Here is a 25,805-nt window from a genome sequence, read left to right as displayed (position 1 = left end):
AGCAGCTCCAGAGGAGCCCCATCCAGAGGCACCTGGGAGCCCTCAGCAACACAGCCAGCAGCACATGGGCAGGACGACACAGATGGCCCTTCCTCCCCGGCACAGGGCTTGTGGCCATTGCCAGGCACCGCTCCGGCAGGGATCCCCGCAGCTCCGGCCCCTGCCCAGCCGCTCTGTCGGCAGCACAAAGGCTTCAGCAGAACCATCAAAGGCCAAGGGGCTTCTGGCCATTTTCCCTGCAACACTGCACTCCTGGACAGCTGGCTGAGCACAAGCACCCTTTTCCCCCTCTCCCCCTGTGCCCTACAGACCCCGTGCAGGAAAAGAAAGATGCTGGGACTCTGTGTATTGTAAGATATTCTATTCTATTCTATTCTACAATATTCTATACTCAACAAAAACAAAAATACAAACAGAAAAATCTTGAAGAAGAAACAGAAAATCCCTGCTGGCTTAAATGGCCCCAGCAGACAGAGTCTTTCACATCATGTCTCTGTGGAGCTCCAGCAGAACAGCACGGCAGTGCTGCACAGACGAGGCCGTTTCCTCCATGCACTGCGGAATCGATCTCGCAGCTTATGCCATGGGGAGTAGGGAGCTCTCTGTACGGCCCGGAGAACTAAACAAAATTCAACGGCAGCATCTCTGATTGCAGGACTGCTGTCACGTGCCATTTCTTCAAGGGCTGCAAGAGAGTGGAAAAGAGGCAAGGTCGGATCCCGCATGTGCAGGGAGCCGAGGAGAGCCCCTGCCGGCGCTATCCCGGCCGGCTCGTGCCATGGCCCGCAGGGAGAAGGGAGAAAGTGCTGGCCACGAATGCCACACGTGGCCCTGAAATCTCTGTGTGCCCTGTCGACGGGAGCAGAGCCCTCCGCAGCCGGGGCAGGGCTTGCAGCTGCCCCCTCCAGCCCCCGCGGTCAGCCGGCTGCTCTCACACACTCACCACTGCAGATCAGCTGCAGCTCTTGCTGCTGCCCCCTCAGGTGCCGCCCGGCCATGCCTGTGAACACAGAGTCTGTCACGGCCCCAGCGGCACAGCTCCCTGCCAGCGGCGCTGCCGGCGCTGCGGCCACACGGGCTGCTGGCCCGGCAGGGCTCAGCCCGGCCCTTGCCGCACGCTGCCGCCCCAGGGCACGGCTGCCAGAGGGCGGCAGCAGCAATGCCCAGGCCAGGCGGGGCTCCACGGCACCGGGCCCGGCTGGCGCTGCCGGGGCAGCAGGCGGGGCCGGGGCCGAGCTGCGGCGGGCCGGGGAGGGAGCCCGCGCTCGGGACTCACCCATGAACCTGACGGCCGCCTCTCGCAGGGACTCCTGGGGGCTCTGCAGGTAGCGCAGGGCCTGGCGCAGCTGCTCGGCCGCTCGGCTCCTGTCCTGTGCCAGCTGCAGAGAGCGGCAGGAGGGAAGGGTTGGCGCGGGCTCAGCCCCTGGGCGGGGCGCTGCCTGCGCCCAGCGCCGGCCTCCCCTGGCCGCACAGCCTTGAGGCGCCGCCAACAGCCTCTGGCCAAGGGCTCCCGAGGGCAGGGGGCAGAGGGCCGGCTGCTGCCCGGGGAGCCGCGGTGCCGCGCCGCAGCCCCGCCGGGCCCGGACTCCCAGGGCACCCGAGTCGGGCCTGCGGGAGCCTGCGGGAGAAGAGCCCGCGCGACCTCTGGGTGCAGCAGCGGGCACAGCTGCCACTCCCCCACACTGAGCGCCGCCCTCAGGGACCTTGGCCGTGCTGAGGCTGGGACTTCTCGGCTGCTCTTACCAGGCACTCGCCAATGCTCTGATCCACGTCTAGCATTTGTTGGATATCCGTCCTCTTCAGGAATCTGGCTGAGGAATGCAGCGTTTCCCGGGAGGCCTGGAGAGCAACAGAGACGCACAGATGGCCCCACAGTCCAGGGCACAGGCTGAAGGAGGCTGCAGCCTGCAAGGTGCCGGGGCAGGAGGCAGCCCAAGCCCCTGCCAGGGGGACAGCAGCTGGCCACAAGTGCTCACCTCAGCAACAATCTGATTCTCATCATGGCAGTGGAAGTAGAGAGGGAGCAGGCTCTGGCGCACGTGGGACTTGAGGGCCTTTCTTCCCTCTTCTGTTAATAAGTCCAGCATCTCTTGAAAGACAGCCATGGAGCTCAGCTGCACCTGGATATCATCCTGGATGAAAGGAAAGGGCAAAAGACCTGAGCATCAGCTGCTTCAGGCCCTCCAGGGCACAGGCGTGCATCTGCACAGGGCACCAAGTGTCCGGGCAGCAGGCAGTGGCCGTGGCTGTGGGCACAGAGCCTTACGCTGTCAAAGAGTGGCAGGAGCGCCTCAGCCAGCTGCAGGGCGATGGGGGTGGCTATTGGGGCGCCATTATCCAGGAGCAAATATCTGAGTAGAAGAATGCTCATCCTGATCATGTCGCTGTCATTTTCCTCCAGGAGCTCCACAAGACTTTCAGTCAGGCTCTGCATTTTTTCGGCCTGTGCGGAACACGACTTTGTGAGAGGCCGCCCGGCTGCCGCAGGGCCCAGAGGCCAAAGGCCTGTCCCGAAGCACTGGGGCAGCTGAAGCGGGAGGCAGGAGAGCTGGCAGCAGCCGCCCTAGTGGCCGAAGCCCATGCAAGGCCAAGCGACAGTGTTGCCCAGCCCCACGCTGCCTGCACGGCTTCAGCCACTGCCCCTTCTCACCATCAAGGGATTCTTGCCCAGCACTACGAGGCCTCGGAGTGCCAAGTAACGCCTAGCCATGTGCTCGCTCTGCAGGTTCTGTGCCAGGATCTCCAGAACGCTGTCACTGCATTCCCTCAAGTCCAGGCACTCGAGGACCTGAAAGGCACAGGGCAGTGACAGGGGAGCCGGCCGGCAGGAGCCCAGCAGCACACAGGGCCGGGCCCAGGCAGCGGCACAGGGCACGGGCAGGGGCACTGTCCTGGCAGCTGTGGCTGCGAGAGGCCAGAGGGCTGGGAGGCGGCTCAGCCAGGCAGCGCTGGCCTTGAGGCTCACCTCCACAAGGAATGCCAGGGCAGGGAAATCCCAGTATGGCATCTCTTTGCTGAGCAGGGCGAGCAGGTAGAATGCAACCACGGAACAAAAGTGGATGGCTAAGCGGCGAATTTCTCTGAAGAGGGGAAAAAGGAAACAAGACCCTGAGCCAGTGAGGCAAACCTCTCCCAGGCGTGACTCATCCAGTTCTCATCTTTCCCCAGCACCCTTCCGGCAAGGGGACGTGGGCCATTTGGGAGTTGGTTGCTCATGAGCACCCTCCTCTGCCAGCCTTTTCCAGTCTGCTTGGCCATTCCTTCAGTGACAAGGCCCTCTGGCCCATGGCCACCACGGACACTTTGTGGGCCACCTGGGCACAGAGCAGCAATGGCAGAGGCAGTGGGGAGAAGGGGGTCTCAACCTGGCCAGCAGAGCCACGGCAAAGTGGTGAGTGTCAAGAGAGAGCAGCGTGTCCCAGGCACACCTGCGCTCCATTGCCACCACCACATCCTCGCAACGGAGAAGGCAGAGCAGGGACTTGAGGGTGCGCACTGCAAACCTGTGTGTGCAGCAAAGCCCAGGTCACAGCGGCAGCACTGGCTCCTTGGCCGGCCACGTGGCAGGGACAGGAGGAGTGGCATGGGGCACCTGTTGGGGCTGGTGGCAAGGCCGTGCTCTTCCTGGCATCCCTTCCAGAAGGTGTCCACCGCCTCTGGCATATCCAGAGTGCTGAAGAACACTTGGAATAGCAGATGCACAAATAGGCGGGGGAAATACACCTTCAAGATCCGTGGCAGACAGGGCACCTGGAGGATCTTCCACATCACCACGGTTGCCTGCAAAGGACAAAGCCCCCCGAGACAGCGCTCAGTGCCGAGGTGTGCGTGTGGCTGGGCCCGAGCGTGGCAGGGAGAGGCCTGGAGAGACCTTGGCAGGGAGAGCATGGGGCCTGGTGGGCCTGAAGCTGCCCCTGGGCCAGGTTTCAGGGCAGCGCCTGAGGCGGGGAGATGCAGTGGGGGAAGGAGGATGGAGAGCTGCTGGAGAGGCAGCCTTGGGGCCTGCAAAGTCCAGTTGCAGAAACTCACAGCCAGGGCAAAGACACCCGTTTCGTCCCCATCGGAGGTGCAGGTGCTGTACTCTGGCCAGCTCCCCAGCACATCCAGGAGGATCAGCTGCGCCAGCTCCGCAGTCCTGGCTGAGCCCATGATGGTCTTCCACATGGCCATGGCAGCTCTGTGGGGTTAGAGCTGTGTCTCAGGGGGGGTGTCAGAAACACAACCGGGGGCAGCTGAGCTGGCTGCCATTTCTGCCTGTGCCCACTGCCCCCCTGCCAGCAGCAGCCCGACAGCCCAGGCCTGTGGGCACAGAGCCCTGAGAGGCAGCAAGGGAGCATGGCAGCAGGCTCAGGGGCTGACATGGCAGGGCTGGGAAAGGGAGCAGCCAGAGGGCCCTGGAAGTCTCTGTTGCTCAGACACCTGGGGCAGGCTGTGCAGGGTGATGGGCTGGGGAGGCCTGAGCCCTGTGGGCAGGTGGGCCCCATACCTGTCACAGGACGGGGCCACACGCAGGAGCGTCATGACTGCGTCATTTGGCTGTGCTTCGGTGAGATCCAGCAGGGTCTTGTCCAGCCTGTGCTCAGCAGAATCATTGGCCATGAGCCACTGGTGGATGTAGCTCACCATGGCAAGCACCTGGAGAAGGCACGGGGAGATTTGGAAAGCTGCCAGAGGGAGCAATGTTCCCAGCTTCCCCAGAGGAGTGCTTCCCTTCCCACCCCACTGCCATGTGGCCTGAAAGGCTCACAGCAAGCAGCATGCATGGCTGCGGAGGCCAAGCAATTGCTGGGAGGATCAAAGCCTGGCCACAGGCTGCTTACTTGCTTTGGAGTGTAAAAATCTTCCTCGACAAGCATAGACAGCAGAGCAGCACTGGTCTTGCTGAGGAAGATGGGCGAGTATGGTCTGAGGCCTACGCCCATGGCGATGGTCTCTTCCTCCTCAATTCTCTTGAGGAAGTTGCAAACGAACTGTAGGAGAAGGGCAAGAAGCCGGGGATGTTGCATGCAGTGCTGCACACACGGTGCCGGGCTGAGCAGGGACAGCAGGCCCAGCCCAGGTGGGGGTGGCTGCAGGTACCTGCGCTGTTCTGCGGAAGCGGCCACGGCTGGACTCCTGCTCTCGTGTGCGCTCCAGGGCTGCATCTGGCAAAGAGCGAGCGCAGCCAGAGATGAGGGGCTGCGGGAGAGGCCGGAGAACACGGGCCTGCCCTGCGCTCCCCAGGCCGAGAGAGCCCCGGGATGCTCCAGGGGACGGAGCACGGCCACTGCGGGGTGTCTGCCCGGCCCCTCTTCCGTCCTGTCCGTGGGCATGTCCCCAGGGGATAGCATGGCGCAGCACAGCATGGCATGGTGTGGGGCCAAGCTGGCAGCAGGCACCAGTCCTGTGGCTCAGCTCTGCCACTCACCCTCCTGCGGTGGCTGGAACGGCACCACCTCTTCAGTCTTCTGTGCTGGGGCAGCTCCGGGGCCTTCTTCCTCCTCCTCCACCCAGGCCAGCTCGGGCACTCTCGGGGGTCTCTGCTCCATGTCTCTGACTGGATTTGTGCCTATTTGCAGGAGAGATGCCCTGTCACCAAGGGCACTTGAAGTCACCAAGTCGTGCAATGGTGCCTGGAAGGCACCTTCAAGTAAGAAGCCTCAGGAGGGCTGCAGGACAGCAAGTCCTGCACTCGGTCTCAAGGGCTCCTGCCACAAAGACAGGAGACTCCTGTCAAGGACTTGTGGTCTGGCCTCAAGGGCACCTGCAGAAGAGAAGCCTCAGGGAGACCACGGGTCAGCAAGTCCTGTGGTCTGGGCCTGGAGCTCAGCTGCAGACACAAGGCTTGAGAAAAGCTCCGGGTGGGACGCGAACGAGCGCGCTGTGCGGGGGCTCCTCACGGCACCGCTCTGTCCCGTCCTGTCCCGTCGCGTGCTCTGAGCACTGTGGCGTGCTCTTGTCACTGCCAGCTCCTATGTCACCAGGTGTCACAGAGGGCCCTTGGACACCCGGTTCCACGTCACAATGACTGTGCGGCACCGTGTCACCGAGGGCCCTTGCACACGCTGCCGCCTGCCTTGGGGCCAGGCCCAGCCTACCTACCCAAAGTGGCCCAGGCTGGAAGGAATGGCTGGCCCCAGGAGTCTAAGCCAGGCCGACAGGATCTTTAGGAAGGGCTCAGAGCATCAGCAAACGCTGCCATGCTCTGTGGGCTCAGGGCAGCAGAAGGAGCCCCCAGGGCTGCCGACGCAGCCGTTCTGGGAAGGGCACGGGGCCTTGCAGGGAAGCTGGCACGGCCTCCTTGGGACACGTCCCGGCTGGTGGCCCTCCTAAACCCGCCGGTGTGACACGCACAAGGAACGTGTGGGCCCGGGCACGAACGCTGCTCTGAGGCCTGGGGCCCGGGGAGCGCTGACATCAGCAGGTGTGGCAGAGTCCCTGCCCAAGCAGACCTGCCACACCCCGAGCCCTGGCAGTGCTGGTGCCTGACTCCTGCCCCAGAGACCTGTGCCCCCGGGGGGCTTCTGTGCCAGAAGGAGCCAAAGCCCACGTGCATGGGGGGCTGTGCCTCTTTCCTGCAGGCGCTGATGGCAGGAGCACCTGGAGCAACTGCTGGCACACTTGGTCTCTGTCAGATGATGTTGCTCCATCCTGGAATGATTTTTTTTATCGTGGAAGGCATTGGCAGTAGCACCAGAGCACCATCCATTGCTGAGTTTCCCAGGGCAATTAGATTGCAAAGTTAACAGTCTGAAATTTCCTTGTGCTTTTCTCACTCTCTTTCCCACATTCTGGAAAAAAACAGAATCTGCCCAGCCTCTGCTATTCTCAGCTTCCGTTGCTGCATGTCTTGCTCTGGCAGCTCACGTCCAAACAAAACTGTGTCCTTGCTGAGCACAGCAATGAGCGGCCACAAAGTGGGAAATTCCCCAGTGAACATCAAGGCAGACACGTGATAGGGGATAAGGACGACTCTGGGAGGAGAAGCTCTTCTGTGTCTCTGATGATGGTGCCCACGCCCTGTAGCAGCAGCCGAGAGAAGCGCTGAAAGTAGACAGGCCCTTTTTTGGGCAGCACAGTATCAAAAGTGATGAAACCATTAGCCAGAATGCAAAGGAGGACTGCAAGTATGGAGTGTGGCCTGGAGGGGAAGCCCTAGATGCAGCTGAGGCCACCTTGTTCAGCCTGGAGGAGAGTAAAGGGCGTCATTGTGGTCTTCAACATCCTCCTGAGAGGAATCAGAGGGGCTGCTGCAGCTCTCGTCACTGCTGGGACCAGTGACAGGACCCGAGGAAAGGGCAGGGAGCTGGGACGGGGCAGGTTTCATTTCAGTATCAGATAAAGGTTTTTCACCCAGAGCACGGTCGGGCACCGGGACGGGTTCCCCATGGACGCAGCCCAGCGGAGCCCGGGCTGCCTCTTGGGAAAACTGCGGCGCTGCGCCAGGAGCGGGGAACGGCCAAGGCGTGGGTCCTGCCCGCGGCTGACCCTGGTGAGCCACTGCTCAGTGCTTCAGGATCTACTGACTGCAGCACGGAGCAGGCCAAAGAGAAGCAGGAGGCCCCTCGATTGTGAGGTTCCAAAGGCAAAGGTTTATCCCAAGGGAAGGATTCAGCCTGAAAGAGTCGCCAGCACTTCTGTGCACGGGATTTTATCGGGGTACAACTCAGGGGGTGGATACAAACCATTGAGCAATAAGGAATCTGCAGGGGAGGAGCAAGGGGATCCCATAGTTGCTTGGGACTAATTAGGACAGATGGGAGGAGAGGCTAGGTCACATGGGCCAGTGGGGCTTCCAGCAATAGAGGAATTCCAAAGGGATGGTGCAGTCTGGGGTTTGGTCCAAGGCAAAAGTGACAGGGAATGTTCAGGAATAAAGAGCTGGATTATCTTGAGAGGCAGGGAAGGAGCTGGAACAAAGGGAAATGGCATGAGGGACAGCTCTGAGGGAGGGCCAAACCTACGGGTAAACCAACTTGGGGAAAATACGGGGTACATCAAAACAAACCATTCTACCATAACTGATAAATAAACACAAACCGGAACACCCCAGGGAAATGGGCGCAGCACCAAGCCCGTCTGAGTTTGAGAAGTGTTTGAAGAACATTGAGCTGTCACCCAAGCTTTCAGACACTACATCAAAAGTCAAGGGTTTTGACCTCTAGGTTTACATGAGTATATACTCCTGAGTAGGACTTTAGGCAGTCTTTTAAGAAACTCGTTCTATGTCCGATCATACCCCAATTCCTTGGAGATTGTGTGGAATGTGGAATCCTTTTGTTTTCACTGCTTGTTAGGACTATAAAAAAGAATATTGGTGCTGGGTGACTCAGAGACAGCCCGTGCATGTTAAGTGTAGTATACAGGGGATAAAGAGAAGGAAACGAGAGGTACTAATACATCCTGCTAAGATTGGAAATTTAGATAGCATGAAGAATGAATAACACAAGAGGTACAGATGGTATTAAAAATAGCCCACTGGAATGTAATTTAGCAGATGAGAAAGATTTGGGGGGAATCCCAGAGGGTAATTTTTCGTGTAAGGTAACCTGATGAAGTACTCTTACGCAATGGTAGGCTTAGTATCAATTAGGAAGTGGTGAAATGTGACCCCCAAATGGAACGTTATGATCCATTGTTACAGTTGATGCTATTTTTAAGACAAGAAGAAAAAATGAGATCCGGTGATATATGCAGACATGGTTTTTACCCTGAAGAATAAATCTGAGTGGCACAAGAAATTGTGGCTTTGATTTGGCCCCGCAGGAATTTTAGTCCTAACTTTGGAAAGAGGTAAGAGGCAGAAAAGAAAGAGATGTCGTTCAGCATTCAGCATAGGGCAGAGATGTTTGAAATTGGCTCAAATGCTCCAGGAAGATTGTGTTCTAGGTGTCCAAGATTTACAGCCGAGTTAGCCCAGGCCAGCTGGGGTACACTCCCCCTCAGGCAACCACTCTGCCCCCCGAGTGAAAGCCAAATGGCAGTGAGGATGAGATGAATAATCCAGGTGAGGGGACAGTTTCAGAGAGCCCCAGTGACAAGCAACTCAAGGAATAAAACCAAGAAAGCTTTGCCTTTAGCCACCCCCTTAAGGCAAGACTTGAGTCCCCCAGGAGAAGCCATGGCGGTGAACGTCTTCTTTTCTACTAGTGCCCTGGACAGTTGGTGGGAAAAAATTAAAATGGATAGAGAAAACCCTAGCAAAGCAGCAAAAAGTTTGGAGTTCATAGTCAAGAGTCAAGAGCCAGGCTGAGGTGATACTGATTTCATGTTGACAGAGCTAACCAAACCAGCAAAAGAGTTGGCGATCAAGGCAGCCAGAGCACGTGTGCAGGGACAAATTGCTAGTGGAGCCTTACAAGGTACAGCGGGCCAGCTGTGTCCTATTGTAAGGCCTTTGTGGGACGCGAACGATGCAGGCTGCTGTGCAGTGTTAACCAGATACCAGGAGTGACCGAGACTGGCAGTTCTTACCCTAGCAGGTTGCCGGTGAAAATACAGCTAAAGAATAATAAAGAAGTTGAATTTTTAACTAAATGTGGAGACACATTTTCACTCTTGAATCAAGCACTGGTACCCAAAAGTGAAAACTATCTGCAAGCAATAGGAGCCAGAAAATGCATTCTTCCTGCAACCACTTCAATGTAAAATCAAGAAGAAAATGGGAATACATCAGTTTCTTTATTTACCAAACTCACTCAAATCTGTCCTAGGCATGGATTTGCTTGAAAATGTAGAAGCAAGAGTTCCGTTTAGAGAAAGAAAACTTCAATGGAAGGTACCTGAAGACAAATGGGCAGTTTTAGCAGTAGGACTGACAATTGACACAAGACCAACAAAGAAGAAGAACTATTTAGAGCAAGTATTGAATCAGTTATACCCAAGAGTATGGGATACTGATAGCCCAGGAAAATCAAAACGAGCAGACCCTATGAAAATTGAGTTACACACAAGAGTTGAGCCAGTAGTCAGAAAGCAATACCCTTGAAGATTAGAAGCTAGGAAAGAAATAGATCCAACAATCGATAAATTCCTGACATCAGGATTATTGGAAGAATGGAAGTCAAAATTGAGTACTGCTAGATTAGCAATAAAGAAACCTAATGGAACTTAGAGACTAGTGCCAGATTTCCAGGCAATTAATGGTTTATACCTTACTAGTTTACTAGCTAAACTTGGAGATGATTTTATTTGGTGCGGGGAAGGTCCATGGGCAGGTGCAGTCGAGAGCCGCTCCCTCTTGGTCTGAGAGACCAGCTCTCCCAGGCCACCTTGCTGCCAGGCCCGGAGGTTTTGATGTGCGCTCGACCGGCAGCCGAAGGAGGGCTCTTGACACCGTGTCTGATGCATCAGGGTTTACTGAAGGTAGGTCAGAGGGTGCAGGTTGGGTGAGGGTGAGAAGAGGGACAGGAAGAGGCAGGAGCACAAGCACTGTAACATGACACATAAGGCACCTGCAAGCCGCTGGGGAAGCCTCAAGTCTGCTCAGTGAGCCACGTGTGCCCTCAGCATTGGGACAGCCACCTTTCCCTCAGTGAGCCTCCCATCCCAGGGTCAGCAAATGAAGAGGCACCAGGCATGCTGCAGGTGACTCAGAGCGAGTGCAGTGGGTCATGGTGGCCAGGGGCCAGAAGCAGGCAGAAAGCCAACGGGGCTGGGGAAAAGGCTCTGCTCTGCTTACAGCATAGGCTGAGGGCTAGGAGAGCTCCATTTCCCCCTTGAGATGTTGGAGACGGGGCCTTTCACCCTCCTGATAGGGCTGCCCCTGGCTGCAGGCAGCCAAAGGAGTACGACGACACAAGGCCGAGAGCAGCAAAGCAAAGAGCCAGCCGTGCACAGCACAGGGAGGTGGCCCAGTGCAAAGCCAGCGTGGCACCCTGCAGGTGCCCGCTGCACGCTCATGTGTCCCTGCCTTGGGAAGGACAGGAATGCCCGTGGTCCAGGAGGGCCTTTCTGTGGCCCCTGTGGGCTCAAAGCTGCTGCTCTTCTGGCTCAATGGGGCCTAAAGCCACAGAGCTCGGCCTCCCCCACAGCAACAGGAACAAGACTTGGATATCAGACGGTGGAGATCAATGCCTAAGCCTGAGGGGCGGGGGCCTCCAGTCTGGAGCCCAGGGAGGGCACATGCCCAGCCCCACAACAGCTGGCCTCACGGCCCTGAAAGGCCAGGACCAGGGTTCCACGCCTGATTCCAGGGGGTCCCTCCAACCCGGCCACCGACCTGGAAGCGCCAGAGCAGCCGGCTGTCGGGATCAAGGCGGCTGCCAGGGGGCTTATGGCTTATGGCCTCTGCCAGCCCGTTGCTCAGGGCTTAGCAGTGCCTCAGCCCCTCAGGGTCTCCCCAAGCTTGCCGGCAGCAGCGCCGCAGCCCCACAGCAGCTCCAGAGGAGCCCCATCCAGAGGCACCTGGGAGCCCTCAGCAACACAGCCAGCAGCACATGGGCAGGAGGACACAGATGGCCCTTCCTCCCCGGCACAGGGCTTGTGGCCATTGCCAGGCACCGCTCCGGCAGGGATCCCCGCAGCTCCGGCCCCTGCCCAGCCGCTCTGTCGGCAGCACAAAGGCTTCAGCAGAACCATCAAAGGCCAAGGGGCTTCTGGCCATTTTCCCTGCAACACTGCACTCCTGGACAGCTGGCTGAGCACAAGCACCCTTTTCCCCCTCTCCCCCTGTGCCCTACAGACCCCGTGCAGGAAAAGAAAGATGCTGGGACTCTGTGTATTGTAAGATATTCTATTCTATTCTATTCTACAATATTCTATACTCAACAAAAACGAAAATACAAACAGAAAAATCTTGAAGAAGAAACAGAAAATCCCTGCTGGCTTAAATGGCCCCAGCAGACAGAGTCTTTCACATCATCTCTCTGTGGAGCTCCAGCAGAACAGCACGGCAGTGCTGCACAGACGAGGCCGTTTCCTCCATGCACTGCGGAATCGATCTCGCAGCTTACGCCATGGGGAGTAGGGAGCTCTCTGTACGGCCCGGAGAACTAAACAAAATTCAACGGCAGCATCTCTGACTGCAGGACTGCTGTCACGTGCCATTTCTTCAAGGGCTGCAAGAGAGTGGAAAAGAGGCAAGGTCGGATCCCGCATGTGCAGGGAGCCGAGGAGAGCCCCTGCCGGCGCTATCCCGGCCGGCTCTTGCCATGGCCCGCAGGGAGAAGGGACAAGGTGCTGGCCACGAATGCCACACGTGGCCCTGAAATCTCTGTGTGCCCTGTCGACGGGAGCAGAGCCCTCCGCAGCCGGGGCAGGGCTTGCAGCTGCCCCCTGCAGCCCCCGCGGTCAGCCGGCTGCCCTCACACACTCACCACTGCAGATCAGCTGCAGCTCTTGCTGCTGCCCCCTCAGGTGCCGCCCGGCCATGCCTGTGAACACAGAGCCTGTCACGGCCCCAGCGGCACAGCTCCCTGCCAGCGGCGCTGCCGGCGCTGCGGCCACACGGGCTGCTGGCCCGGCAGGGCTCAGCCCGGCCCTTGCCGCACGCTGCCGCCCCAGGGCACGGCTGCCAGAGGGCGGCAGCAGCAATGCCCAGGCCAGGCGGGGCTCCACGGCACCGGGCCCGGCTGGCGCTGCCGGGGCAGCAGGCGGGGCCGGGGCCGAGCTGCGGCGGGCCGGGGAGGGAGCCCGCGCTCGGGACTCACCCATGAACCTGACGGCCGCCTCTCGCAGGGACTCCTGTGGGCTCTGCAGGTAGCGCAGGGCCTGGCGCAGCTGCTCGGCCGCTCGGCTCCTGTCCTGTGCCAGCTGCAGAGAGCGGCAGGAGGGGAAGGGTTGGCGCGGGCTCAGCCCCTGGGCGGGGCGCTGCCTGCGCCCAGCGCCGGCCTCCCCTGGCCGCACAGCCCTGAGGCGCCGCCAACAGCCTCTGGCCAAGGGCTCCCGAGGGCAGGGGGCAGAGGGCCGGCTGCTGCCCGGGGAGCCGCGGTGCCGCGCCGCAGCCCCGCCGGGCCCGGACTCCCAGGGCACCCGAGTCGGGCCTGCGGGAGCCTGCGGGAGAAGAGCCCGCGCGACCTCTGGGTGCAGCAGCGGGCACAGCTGCCACTCCCCCACACTGAGCGCCGCCCTCAGGGACCTCGGCCGTGCTGAGGCTGGGAGTTCTCGGCTGCTCTTACCAGGCACTCGCCAATGCTCTGATCCACGTCTAGCATTTGTTGGATATCCGTCCTCTTCAGGAATCTGGCTGAGGAATGCAGCGTTTCCCGGGAGGCCTGGAGAGCAACAGAGACGCACAGATGGCCCCACAGTCCAGGGCACAGGCTGAAGGAGGCTGCAGCCTGCAAGGTGCCGGGGCAGGAGGCAGCCCAAGCCCCTGCCAGGGGGACAGCAGCTGGCCACAAGTGCTCACCTCAGCAACAATCTGATTCTCATCATGGCAGTGGAAGTAGAGAGGGAGCAGGCTCTGGCGCACGTGGGACTTGAGGGCCTTTCTTCCCTCTTCTGTTAATAAGTCCAGCATCTCTTGAAAGACAGCCATGGAGCTCAGCTGCACCTGGATATCATCCTGGATGAAAGGAAAGGGCAAAAGACCTGAGCATCAGCTGCTTCAGGCCCTCCAGGGCACAGGCGTGCATCTGCACAGGGCACCAAGTGTCCGGGCAGCAGGCAGTGGCCGTGGCTGTGGGCACAGAGCCTTACGCTGTCAAAGAGTGGCAGGAGCGCCTCAGCCAGCTGCAGGGCGATGGGGGTGGCTATTGGGGCGCCATTATCCAGGAGCAAATATCTGAGTAGAAGAATGCTCATCCTGATCATGTCGCTGTCATTTTCCTCCAGGAGCTCCACAAGACTTTCAGTCAGGCTCTGCATTTTTTCGGCCTGTGCGGAACACGACTTTGTGAGAGGCCGCCCGGCTGCCGCAGGGCCCAGAGGCCAAAGGCCTGTCCCGAAGCACTGGGGCAGCTGAAGCGGGAGGCAGGAGAGCTGGCAGCAGCCGCCCTAGTGGCCGAAGCCCATGCAAGGCCAAGCGACAGTGTTGCCCAGCCCCACGCTGCCTGCACGGCTTCAGCCACTGCCCCTTCTCACCATCAAGGGATTCTTGCCCAGCACTACGAGGCCTCGGAGTGCCAAGTAACGCCTAGCCATGTGCTCGCTCTGCAGGTTCTGTGCCAGGATCTCCAGAACGCTGTCACTGCATTCCCTCAAGTCCAGGCACTCGAGGACCTGAAAGGCACAGGGCAGTGACAGGGGAGCCGGCCGGCAGGAGCCCAGCAGCGCACAGGGCCGGGCCCAGGCAGCGGCACAGGGCACGGGCAGGGGCACTGTCCTGGCAGCTGTGGCTGCGAGAGGCCAGAGGGCTGGGAGGCGGCTCAGCCAGGCAGCGCTGGCCTTGAGGCTCACCTCCACAAGGAATGCCAGGGCAGGGAAATCCCAGTATGGCATCTCTTTGCTGAGCAGGGCGAGCAGGTAGAATGCAACCACGGAACAAAAGTGGATGGCTAAGCGGCGAATTTCTCTGAAGAGGGGAAAAAGGAAACAAGACCCTGAGCCAGTGAGGCAAACCTCTCCCAGGCGTGACTCATCCAGTTCTCATCTTTCCCCAGCACCCTTCCGGCAAGGGGACGTGGGCCATTTGGGAGTTGGTTGCTCATGAGCACCCTCCTCTGCCAGCCTTTTCCAGTCTGCTTGGCCATTCCTTCAGTGACAAGGCCCTCTGGCCCATGGCCACCACGGACACTTTGTGGGCCACCTGGGCACAGAGCAGCAATGGCAGAGGCAGTGGGGAGAAGGGGGTCTCACCTGGCCAGCAGAGCCACGGCAAAGTGGTGAGTGTCAAGAGAGAGCAGCGTGTCCCAGGCACACCTGCGCTCCATTGCCACCACCACATCCTCGCAGCGGAGAAGGCAGAGCAGGGACTTGAGGGTGCGCACTGCAAACCTGTGTGCGCAGCAAAGCCCAGGTCACAGCGGCAGCACTGGCTCCTTGGCCGGCCACGTGGCAGGGACAGGAGGAGTGGCATGGGGCACCTGTTGGGGCTGGTGGCAAGGCCGTGCTCTTCCTGGCATCCCTTCCAGAAGGTGTCCACCGCCTCTGGCATATCCAGAGTGCTGAAGAACACTTGGAATAGCAGATGCACAAATAGGCGGGGGAAATACACCTTCAAGATCCGTGGCAGACAGGGCACCTGGAGGATCTTCCACATCACCACGGTTGCCTGCAAAGGACAAAGCCCCCCGAGGCAGCGCTCAGTGCCGAGGTGTGCGTGTGGCTGGGCCCGAGCGTGGCAGGGAGAGGCCTGGAGAGACCTTGGCAGGGAGAGCATGGGGCCTGGTGGGCCTGAAGCTGCCCCTGGGCCAGGTTTCAGGGCAGCGCCTGAGGCGGGGAGATGCAGTGGGGGAAGGAGGATGGAGAGCTGCTGGAGAGGCAGCCTTGGGGCCTGCAAAGTCCAGTTGCAGAAACTCACAGCCAGGGCAAAGACACCCGTTTCGTCCCCATCGGAGGTGCAGGTGCTGTACTCTGGCCAGCTCCCCAGCACATCCAGGAGGATCAGCTGCGCCAGCTCCGCAGTCCTGGCTGAGCCCATGATGGTCTTCCACATGGCCATGGCAGCTCTGTGGGGTTAGAGCTGTGTCTCAGGGGGGTGTCAGACACAGCACCGGGGGCAGCTGAGCTGGCTGCCATTTCTGCCTGTGCCCACTGCCCCCCTGCCAGCAGCAGCCCGACAGCCCAGGCCTGTGGGCACAGAGCCCTGAGAGGCAGCAAGGGAGCATGGCAGCAGGCTCAGGGGCTGACAGGGCAGGGCTGGGAAAGGGAGCAGCCAGAGGGCCCTGGAAGTCTCTGTTGCTCAGACACCTGGGGCAGGCTGTGCAGGGTGATGGGCTGGGGAGGCCTGAGCCCTGTGGGCAGGTGGGCCCCATACCTGTCACAGGACGGGGCCACACGCAGGAGCGTCATGACTGCGTCATTTGGCTGTGCTTCGGTGAGATCCAGCAGGGTCTTGTCCAGCCTGTGCTCAGCAGAATCATTGGCCGTGAGCCACTGGTGGATGTAGCTCACCATGGCAGGCACCTGGAGAAGGCACGGGGAGACTTGGAAAGCTGCCAGAGGGAGCAATGTTCCCAGCTTCCCCAGAGGAGTGCTTCCCTTCCCACCCCACTGCCATGTGGCCTGAAAGGCTCACAGCAAGCAGCATGCATGGCTGCGGAGGCCAAGCAATTGCTGGGAGGATCAAAGCCTGGCCACAGGCTGCTTACTTGCTTTGGAGTGTAAAAATCTTCCTCGACAAGCATAGACAGCAGAGCAGCACTGGTCTTGCTGAGGAAGATGGGCGAGTATGGTCTGAGGCCTACGCCCGTGGCGATGGTCTCTTCCTCCTCAATTCTCTTGAGGAAGTTGCAAACGAACTGTAGGAGAAGGGCAAGAAGCCGGGGATGTTGCATGCAGTGCTGCACACACGGTGCCGGGCTGAGCAGGGACAGCAGGCCCAGCCCAGGTGGGGGTGGCTGCAGGTACCTGCGCTGTTCTGCGGAAGCGGCCACGGCTGGACTCCTGCTCTTGTGTGCGCTCCAGGGCTGCATCTGGCAAAGAGCGAGCGCAGCCAGAGATGAGGGGCTGCGGGAGAGGCCGGAGAACACGGGCCTGCCCTGCGCTCCCCAGGCCGAGAGAGCCCCGGGATGCTCCAGGGGACGGAGCACGGCCACTGCGGGGTGTCTGCCCGGCCCCTCTTCCGTCCTGTCCGTGGGCATGTCCCCAGGGGATAGCATGGCGCAGCACAGCATGGCATGGTGTGGGGCCAAGCTGGCAGCAGGCACCAGTCCTGTGGCTCAGCTCTGCCACTCACCCTCCTGCGGTGGCTGGAACGGCACCACCTCTTCAGTCTTCTGTGCTGGGGCAGCTCCGGGGCCTTCTTCCTCCTCCTCCACCCAGGCCAGCTCGGGCACTCTCGGGGGTCTCTGCTCCATGTCTCTGACTGGATTTGTGCCTATTTGCAGGAGAGATGCCCTGTCACCAAGGGCACTTGAAGTCACCAAGTCGTGCAATGGTGCCTGGAAGGCACCTTCAAGTAAGAAGCCTCAGGAGGGCTGCAGGACAGCAAGTCCTGCACTCGGTCTCAAGGGCTCCTGCCACAAAGACAGGAGACTCCTGTCAAGGACTTGTGGTCTGGCCTCAAGGGCACCTGCAGAAGAGAAGCCTCAGGGAGACCACGGGTCAGCAAGTCCTGTGGTCTGGCCTGGAGCTCAGCTGCAGACACAAGGCTTGAGAAAAGCTCCGGGTGGGACGCGAACGAGCGCGCTGTGCGGGGGCTCCTCACGGCACCGCTCTGTCCCGTCCTGTCCCGTCGCGTGCTCTGAGCACTGTGGCGTGCTCTTGTCACTGCCAGCTCCTATGTCACCAGGTGTCACAGAGGGCCCTTGGACACCCGGTTCCATGTCACAATGACTGTGCGGCACCGTGTCACCGAGGGCCCTTGCACACGCTGCCGCCTGCCTTGGGGCCGGGCCCAGCCTACCTACCCAAAGTGGCCCAGGCTGGAAGGAATGGCTGGCCCCAGGAGTCTAAGCCAGGCCGACAGGATCTTTAGGAAGGGCTCAGAGCATCAGCAAACGCTGCCATGCTCTGTGGGCTCAGGGCAGCAGAAGGAGCCCCCAGGGCTGCCGACGCAGCCGTTCTGGGAAGGGCACGGGGCCTTGCAGGGAAGCTGGCACGGCCTCCTTGGGACACGTCCCGGCTGGTGGCCCTCCTAAACCCGCCGGTGTGACACGCACAAGGAACGTGTGGGCCCGGGCACGAACGCTGCTCTGAGGCCTGGGGCCCGGGGAGCGCTGACATCAGCAGGTGTGGCAGAGTCCCTGCCCAAGCAGACCTGCCACACCCCGAGCCCTGGCAGTGCTGGTGCCTGACTCCTGCCCCAGAGACCTGTGCCCCCGGGGGGCTTCTGTGCCAGAAGGAGCCAAAGCCCACGTGCATGGGGGGCTGTGCCTCTTTCCTGCAGGCGCTGATGGCAGGAGCACCTGGAGCAACTGCTGGCACACTTGGTCTCTGTCAGATGATGTTGCTCCATCCTGGAAGGATTTTTTTTATCGTGGAAGGCATTGGCAGTAGCACCAGAGCACCATCCATTGCTGAGTTTCCCAGGGCAATTAGATTGCAAAGTTAACAGTCTGAAATTTCCTTGTGCTTTTCTCACTCTCTTTCCCACATTCTGGAAAAAAACAGAATCTGCCCAGCCTCTGCTATTCTCAGCTTCCGTTGCTGCATGTCTTGCTCTGGCAGCTCACGTCCAAACAAAACTGTGTCCTTGCTGAGCACAGCAATGAGCGGCCACAAAGTGGGAAATTCCCCAGTGAACATCAAGGCAGACACGTGATAGGGGATAAGGACGACTCTGGGAGGAGAAGCTCTTCTGTGTCTCTGATGATGGTGCCCACGCCCTGTAGCAGCAGCCGAGAGAAGCGCTGAAAGTAGACAGGCGCTGTTTTGGGCAGCACAGTATCAAAAGTGATGAAACCATTAGCCAGAATGCAAAGGAGGACTGCAAGTATGGAGTGTGGCCTGGAGGGGAAGCCCTAGATGCAGCTGAGGCCACCTTGTTCAGCCTGGAGGAGAGTAAAGGGCGTCATTGTGGTCTTCAACATCCTCCTGAGAGGAATCAGAGGGGCTGCTGCAGCTCTCGTCACTGCTGGGACCAGTGACAGGACTCGAGGAAAGGGCAGGGAGCTGGGACGGGGCAGGTTTCATTTCCGTATCAGATAAAGGTTTTTCACCCAGAGCACGGTCGGGCACCGGGACGGGTTCCCCATGGACGCAGCCCAGCGGAGCCCGGGCTGCCTCTTGGGAAAACTGCGGCGCTGCGCCAGGAGCGGGGAACGGCCAAGGCGTGGGTCCTGCCCGCGGCTGACCCTGGTGAGCCACTGCTCAGTGCTTCAGGATCTACTGACTGCAGCACGGAGCAGGCCAAAGAGAAGCAGGAGGCCCCTCGATTGTGAGGTTCCAAAGGCAAAGGTTTATCCCAAGGGAAGGATTCAGCCTGAAAGAGTCGCCAGCACTTCTGTGCACGGGATTTTATCGGGGTACAACTCAGGGGGTGGATACAAACGATTGAGCAATAAGGAATCTGCAGGGGAGGAGCAAGGGGATCCCATAGTTGCTTGGGACTAATTAGGACAGATGGGAGGAGAGGCTAGGTCACATGGGCCAGTGGGGCTTCCAGCAATAGAGGAATTCCAAAGGGATGGTGCAGTCTGGGGTTTGGTCCAAGGCAAAAGTGACAGGGAATGTTCAGGAATAAAGAGCTGGATTATCTTGAGAGGCAGGGAAGGAGCTGGAACAAAGGGAAATGGCATGAGGGACAGCTCTGAGGGAGGGCAAAACCTACGGGTAAACCAACTTGGGGAAAATACGGGGTACATCAAAACAAACCATTCTACCATAACTGATAAATAAACACAAACCGGAACACCCCAGGGAAATGGGCGCAGCACCAAGCCCGTCTGAGTTTGAGAAGTGTTTGAAGAACATTGAGCTGTCACCCAAGCTTTCAGACACTACATCAAAAGTCAAGGGTTTTGACCTCTAGGTTTACATGAGTATATACTCCTGAGTAGGACTTTAGGCAGTCTTTTAAGAAACTCGTTGTATGTCCGATCATACCCCAATTCCTTGGAGATTGTGTGGAATGTGGAATCCTTTTGTTTTCACTGCTTGTTAGGACTATAAAAAAGAATATTGGTGCTGGGTGACTCAGAGACAGCCCGTGCATGTTAAGTGTAGTATACAGGGGATAAAGAGAAGGAAACGAGAGGTACTAATACATCCTGCTAAGATTGGAAATTTAGATAGCATGAAGAATGAATAACACAAGAGGTAAAGATGGTATTAAAAAGAGCCCACTGGAATGTAATTTAGCAGATGAGAAAGATTTGGGGGGAATCCCAGAGGGTAATTTTTCGTGTAAGGTAACCTGATGAAGTACTCTTACGCAATGGTAGGCTTAGTATCAATTAGGAAGTGGTGAAATGTGACCCCCAAATGGAACGCTATGATCCATTGTTACAGTTGATGCTATTTTTAAGACAAGAAGAAAAAATGAGATCCGGTGATATATGCAGACATGGTTTTTACCCTGAAGAATAAATCTGAGTGGCACAAGAAATTGTGGCTTTGATTTGGCCCCGCAGGAATTTTAGTCCTAACTTTGGAAAGAGGTAAGAGGCAGAAAAGAAAGAGATGTCGTTCAGCATTCAGCATAGGGCAGAGATGTTTGAAATTGGCTCAAATGCTCCAGGAAGATTGTGTTCTAGGTGTCCAAGATTTACAGCCGAGTTAGCCCAGGCCAGCTGGGGTACACTCCCCCTCAGGCAACCACTCTGCCCCCCGAGTGAAAGCCAAATGGCAGTGAGGATGAGATGAATAATCCAGGTGAGGGGACAGTTTCAGAGAGCCCCAGTGACAAGCAACTCAAGGAATAAAACCAAGAAAGCTTTGCCTTTAGCCACCCCCTTAAGGCAAGACTTGAGTCCCCCAGGAGAAGCCATGGCGGTGAACGTCTTCTTTTCTACTAGTGCCCTGGACAGTTGGTGGGAAAAAATTAAAATGGATAGAGAAAACCCTAGCAAAGCAGCAAAAAGTTTGGAGTTCATAGTCAAGAGTCAAGAGCCAGGCTGAGGTGATACTGATTTCATGTTGACAGAGCTAACCAAACCAGCAAAAGAGTTGGCGATCAAGGCAGCCAGAGCACGTGTGCAGGGACAAATTGCTAGTGGAGCCTTACAAGGTACAGCGGGCCAGCTGTGTCCTATTGTAAGGCCTTTGTGGGACGCGAACGATGCAGGCTGCTGTGCAGTGTTAACCAGATACCAGGAGTGACCGAGACTGGCAGTTCTTACCCTAGCAGGTTGCCGGTGAAAATACAGCTAAAGAATAATAAAGAAGTTGAATTTTTAACTAAATGTGGAGACACATTTTCACTCTTGAATCAAGCACTGGTACCCAAAAGTGAAAACTATCTGCAAGCAATAGGAGCCAGAAAATGCATTCTTCCTGCAACCACTTCAATGTAAAATCAAGAAGAAAATGGGAATACATCAGTTTCTTTATTTACCAAACTCACTCAAATCTGTCCTAGGCATGGATTTGCTTGAAAATGTAGAAGCAAGAGTTCCGTTTAGAGAAAGAAAACTTCAGTGGAAGGTACCTGAAGACAAATGGGCAGTTTTAGCAGTAGGACTGACAATTGACACAAGACCAACAAAGAAGAAGAACTATTTAGAGCAAGTATTGAATCAGTTATACCCAAGAGTATGGGATACTGATAGCCCAGGAAAATCAAAACGAGCAGACCCTATGAAAATTGAGTTACACACAAGAGTTGAGCCAGTAGTCAGAAAGCAATACCCTTGAAGATTAGAAGCTAGGAAAGAAATAGATCCAACAATCGATAAATTCCTGACATCAGGATTATTGGAAGAATGGAAGTCAAAATTGAGTACTGCTAGATTAGCAATAAAGAAACCTAATGGAACTTAGAGACTAGTGCCAGATTTCCAGGCAATTAATGGTTTATACCTTACTAGTTTACTAGCTAAACTTGGAGATGATTTTATTTGGTGCGGGGAAGGTCCATGGGCAGGTGCAGTCGAGAGCCGCTCCCTCTTGGTCTGAGAGACCAGCTCTCCCAGGCCACCTTGCTGCCAGGCCCGGAGGTTTTGATGTGCGCTCGACCGGCAGCCGAAGGAGGGCTCTTGACACCGTGTCTGATGCATCAGGGTTTACTGAAGGTAGGTCAGAGGGTGCAGGTTGGGTGAGGGTGAGAAGAGGGACAGGAAGAGGCAGGAGCACAAGCACTGTAACATGACACATAAGGCACCTGCAAGCCGCTGGGGAAGCCTCAAGTCTGCTCAGTGAGCCACGTGTGCCCTCAGCATTGGGACAGCCACCTTTCCCTCAGTGAGCCTCCCATCCCAGGGTCAGCAAATGAAGAGGCACCAGGCATGCTGCAGGTGACTCAGAGCGAGTGCAGTGGGTCATGGTGGCCAGGGGCCAGAAGCAGGCAGAAAGCCAACGGGGCTGGGGAAAAGGCTCTGCTCTGCTTACAGCATAGGCTGAGGGCTAGGAGAGCTCCATTTCCCCCTTGAGATGTTGGAGACGGGGCCTTTCACCCTCCTGATAGGGCTGCCCCTGGCTGCAGGCAGCCAAAGGAGTACGACGACACAAGGCCGAGAGCAGCAAAGCAAAGAGCCAGCCGTGCACAGCACAGGGAGGTGGCCCAGTGCAAAGCCAGCGTGGCACCCTGCACGTGCCCGCTGCACTCTCATGTGTCCCTGCCTTGGGAAGGACAGGAATGCCCGTGGTCCAGGAGGGCCTTTCTGTGGCCCCTGTGGGCTCAAAGCTGCTGCTCTTCTGGCTCAATGGGGCCTAAAGCCACAGAGCTCGGCCTCCCCCACAGCAACAGGAACAAGACTTGGATATCAGACGGTGGAGATCAATGCCTAAGCCTGAGGGGCGGGGGCCTCCAGTCTGGAGCCCAGGGAGGGCACATGCCCAGCCCCACAACAGCTGGCCTCACGGCCCTGAAAGGCCAGGACCAGGGTTCCACGCCTGATTCCAGGGGGTCCCTCCAACCCGGCCACCGACCTGGAAGCGCCAGAGCAGCCGGCTGTCGGGATCAAGGCGGCTGCCGTGGGGCTTATGGCTTCTGCCCTCTGCCAGCCCGTTGCTCAGGGCTTAGCAGTGCCTCAGCCCCTCAGGGTCTCCCCAAGCTTGCCGGCAGCAGCGCCGCAGCCCCACAGCAGCTCCAGAGGAGCCCCATCCAGAGGCACCTGGGAGCCCTCAGCAACACAGCCAGCAGCACATGGGCAGGAGGACACAGATGGCCCTTCCTCCCCGGCACAGGGCTTGTGGCCATTGCCAGGCACCGCTCCGGCAGGGATCCCCGCAGCTCCGGCCCCTGCCCAGCCGCTCTGTCGGCAGCACAAAGGCTTCAGCAGAACCATCAAAGGCCAAGGGGCTTCTGGCCATTTTCCCTGCAACACTGCACTCCTGGACAGCTGGCTGAGCACAAGCACCCTTTTCCCCCTCTCCCCCTGTGCCCTACAGACCCCGTGCAGGAAAAGAAAGATGCTGGGACTCTGTGTATTGTAAGATATTCTATTCTATTCTATTCTACAATATTCTATACTCAACAAAAACGAAAATACAAACAGAAAAATCTTGAAGAAGAAACAGAAAATCCCTGCTGGCTTAAATGGCCCCAGCAGACAGAGTCTTTCACATCATCTCTCTGTGGAGCTCCAGCAGAACAGCACGGCGGTGCTGCACAGACGAGGCCGTTTCCTCCATGCACTGCGGAATCGATCTCGCAGCTTACGCCATGGGGAGTAGGGAGCTCTCTGTACGGCCCGGAGAACTAAACAAAATTCAACGGCAGCATCTCTGATTGCAGGACTGCTGTCACGTGCCATTTCTTCAAGGGCTGCAAGAGAGTGGAAAAGAGGCAAGGTCGGATCCCGCGTGTGCAGGGAGCCGAGGAGAGCCCCTGCCGGCGCTATCCCGGCCGGCTCTTGCCATGGCCCGCAGGGAGAAGGGAGAAGGTGCTGGCCACGAATGCCACACGTGGCCCTGAAATCTCTGTGTGCCCTGTCGACGGGAGCAGAGCCCTCCGCAGCCGGGGCAGGGCTTGCAGCTGCCCCCTGCAGCCCCCGCGGTCAGCCGGCTGCCCTCACACACTCACCACTGCAGATCAGCTGCAGCTCTTGCTGCTGCCCCCTCAGGTGCCGCCCGGCCATGCCTGTGAACACAGAGCCTGTCACGGCCCCAGCGGCACAGCTCCCTGCCAGCGGCGCTGCCGGCGCTGCGGCCACACGGGCTGCTGGCCCGGCAGGGCTCAGCCCGGCCCTTGCCGCACGCTGCCGCCCCAGGGCACGGCTGCCAGAGGGCGGCAGCAGCAATGCCCAGGCCAGGCGGGGCTCCACGGCACCGGGCCCGGCTGGCGCTGCCGGGGCAGCAGGCGGGGCCGGGGCCGAGCTGCGGCGGGCCGGGGAGGGAGCCCGGGCTCGGGACTCACCCATGAACCTGACGGCCGCCTCTCGCAGGGACTCCTGTGGGCTCTGCATGTAGCGCAGGGCCTGGCGCAGCTGCTCGGCCGCTCGGCTCCTGTCCTGTGCCAGCTGCAGAGAGCGGCAGGAGGGGAAGGGTTGGCGCGGGCTCAGCCCCTGGGCGGGGCGCTGCCTGCGCCCAGCGCCGGCCTCCCCTGGCCGCACAGCCCTGAGGCGCCGCCAACAGCCTCTGGCCAAGGGCTCCCGAGGGCAGGGGGCAGAGGGCCGGCTGCTGCCCGGGGAGCCGCGGTGCCGCGCCGCAGCCCCGCCGGGCCCGGACTCCCAGGGCACCCGACTCGGGCCTGCGGGAGCCTGCGGGAGAAGAGCCCGCGCCACCTCTGGGTGCAGCAGCGGGCACAGCTGCCACTCCCCCACACTGAGCGCCGCCCTCAGGGACCTTGGCCGTGCTGAGGCTGGGAGTTCTCGGCTGCTCTTACCAGGCACTCGCCAGTGCTCTGATCCACGTCTAGCATTTGTTGGATATCCGTCCTCTTCAGGAATCTGGCTGAGGAATGCAGCGTTTCCCGGGAGGCCTGGAGAGCAACAGAGACGCACAGATGGCCCCACAGTCCAGGGCACAGGCTGAAGGAGGCTGCAGCCTGCAAGGTGCCGGGGCAGGAGGCAGCCCAAGCCCCTGCCAGGGGGACAGCAGCTGGCCACAAGTGCTCACCTCAGCAACAATCTGATTCTCATCATGGCAGTGGAAGTAGAGAGGGAGCAGGCTCTGGCGCACGTGGGACTTGAGGGCCTTTCTTCCCTCTTCTGTTAATAAGTCCAGCATCTCTTGAAAGACAGCCATGGAGCTCAGCTGCACCTGGATATCATCCTGGATGAAAGGAAAGGGCAAAAGACCTGAGCATCAGCTGCTTCAGGCCCTCCAGGGCACAGGCGTGCATCTGCACAGGGCACCAAGTGTCCGGGCAGCAGGCAGTGGCCGTGGCTGTGGGCACAGAGCCTTACGCTGTCAAAGAGTGGCAGGAGCGCCTCAGCCAGCTGCAGGGCGATGGGGGTGGCTATTGGGGCGCCATTATCCAGGAGCAAATATCTGAGTAGAAGAATGCTCATCCTGATCATGTCGCTGTCATTTTCCTCCAGGAGCTCCACAAGACTTTCAGTCAGGCTCTGCATTTTTTCGGCCTGTGCGGAACACGACTTTGTGAGAGGCCGCCCGGCTGCCGCAGGGCCCAGAGGCCAAAGGCCTGTCCCGAAGCACTGGGGCAGCTGAAGCGGGAGGCAGGAGAGCTGGCAGCAGCCGCCCTAGTGGCCGAAGCCCATGCAAGGCCAAGCGACAGTGTTGCCCAGCCCCACGCTGCCTGCACGGCTTCAGCCACTGCCCCTTCTCACCATCAAGGGATTCTTGCCCAGCACTACGAGGCCTCGGAGTGCCAAGTAACGCCTAGCCATGTGCTCGCTCTGCAGGTTCTGTGCCAGGATCTCCAGAACGCTGTCACTGCATTCCCTCAAGTCCAGGCACTCGAGGACCTGAAAGGCACAGGGCAGTGACAGGGGAGCCGGCCGGCAGGAGCCCAGCAGCACACAGGGCCGGGCCCAGGCAGCGGCACAGGGCACGGGCAGGGGCACTGTCCTGGCAGCTGTGGCTGCGAGAGGCCAGAGGGCTGGGAGGCGGCTCAGCCAGGCAGCGCTGGCCTTGAGGCTCACCTCCACAAGGAATGCCAGGGCAGGGAAATCCCAGTATGGCATCTCTTTGCTGAGCAGGGCGAGCAGGTAGAATGCAACCACGGAACAAAAGTGGATGGCTAAGCGGCGAATTTCTCTGAAGAGGGGAAAAAGGAA

The sequence above is a fragment of the Zonotrichia albicollis genome, chromosome 35 (assembly GCF_047830755.1).
Source record: "Zonotrichia albicollis isolate bZonAlb1 chromosome 35, bZonAlb1.hap1, whole genome shotgun sequence".
NCBI lineage: Eukaryota > Metazoa > Chordata > Aves > Passeriformes > Passerellidae > Zonotrichia > Zonotrichia albicollis.
This window is presented reverse-complemented; position numbering follows the sequence as displayed.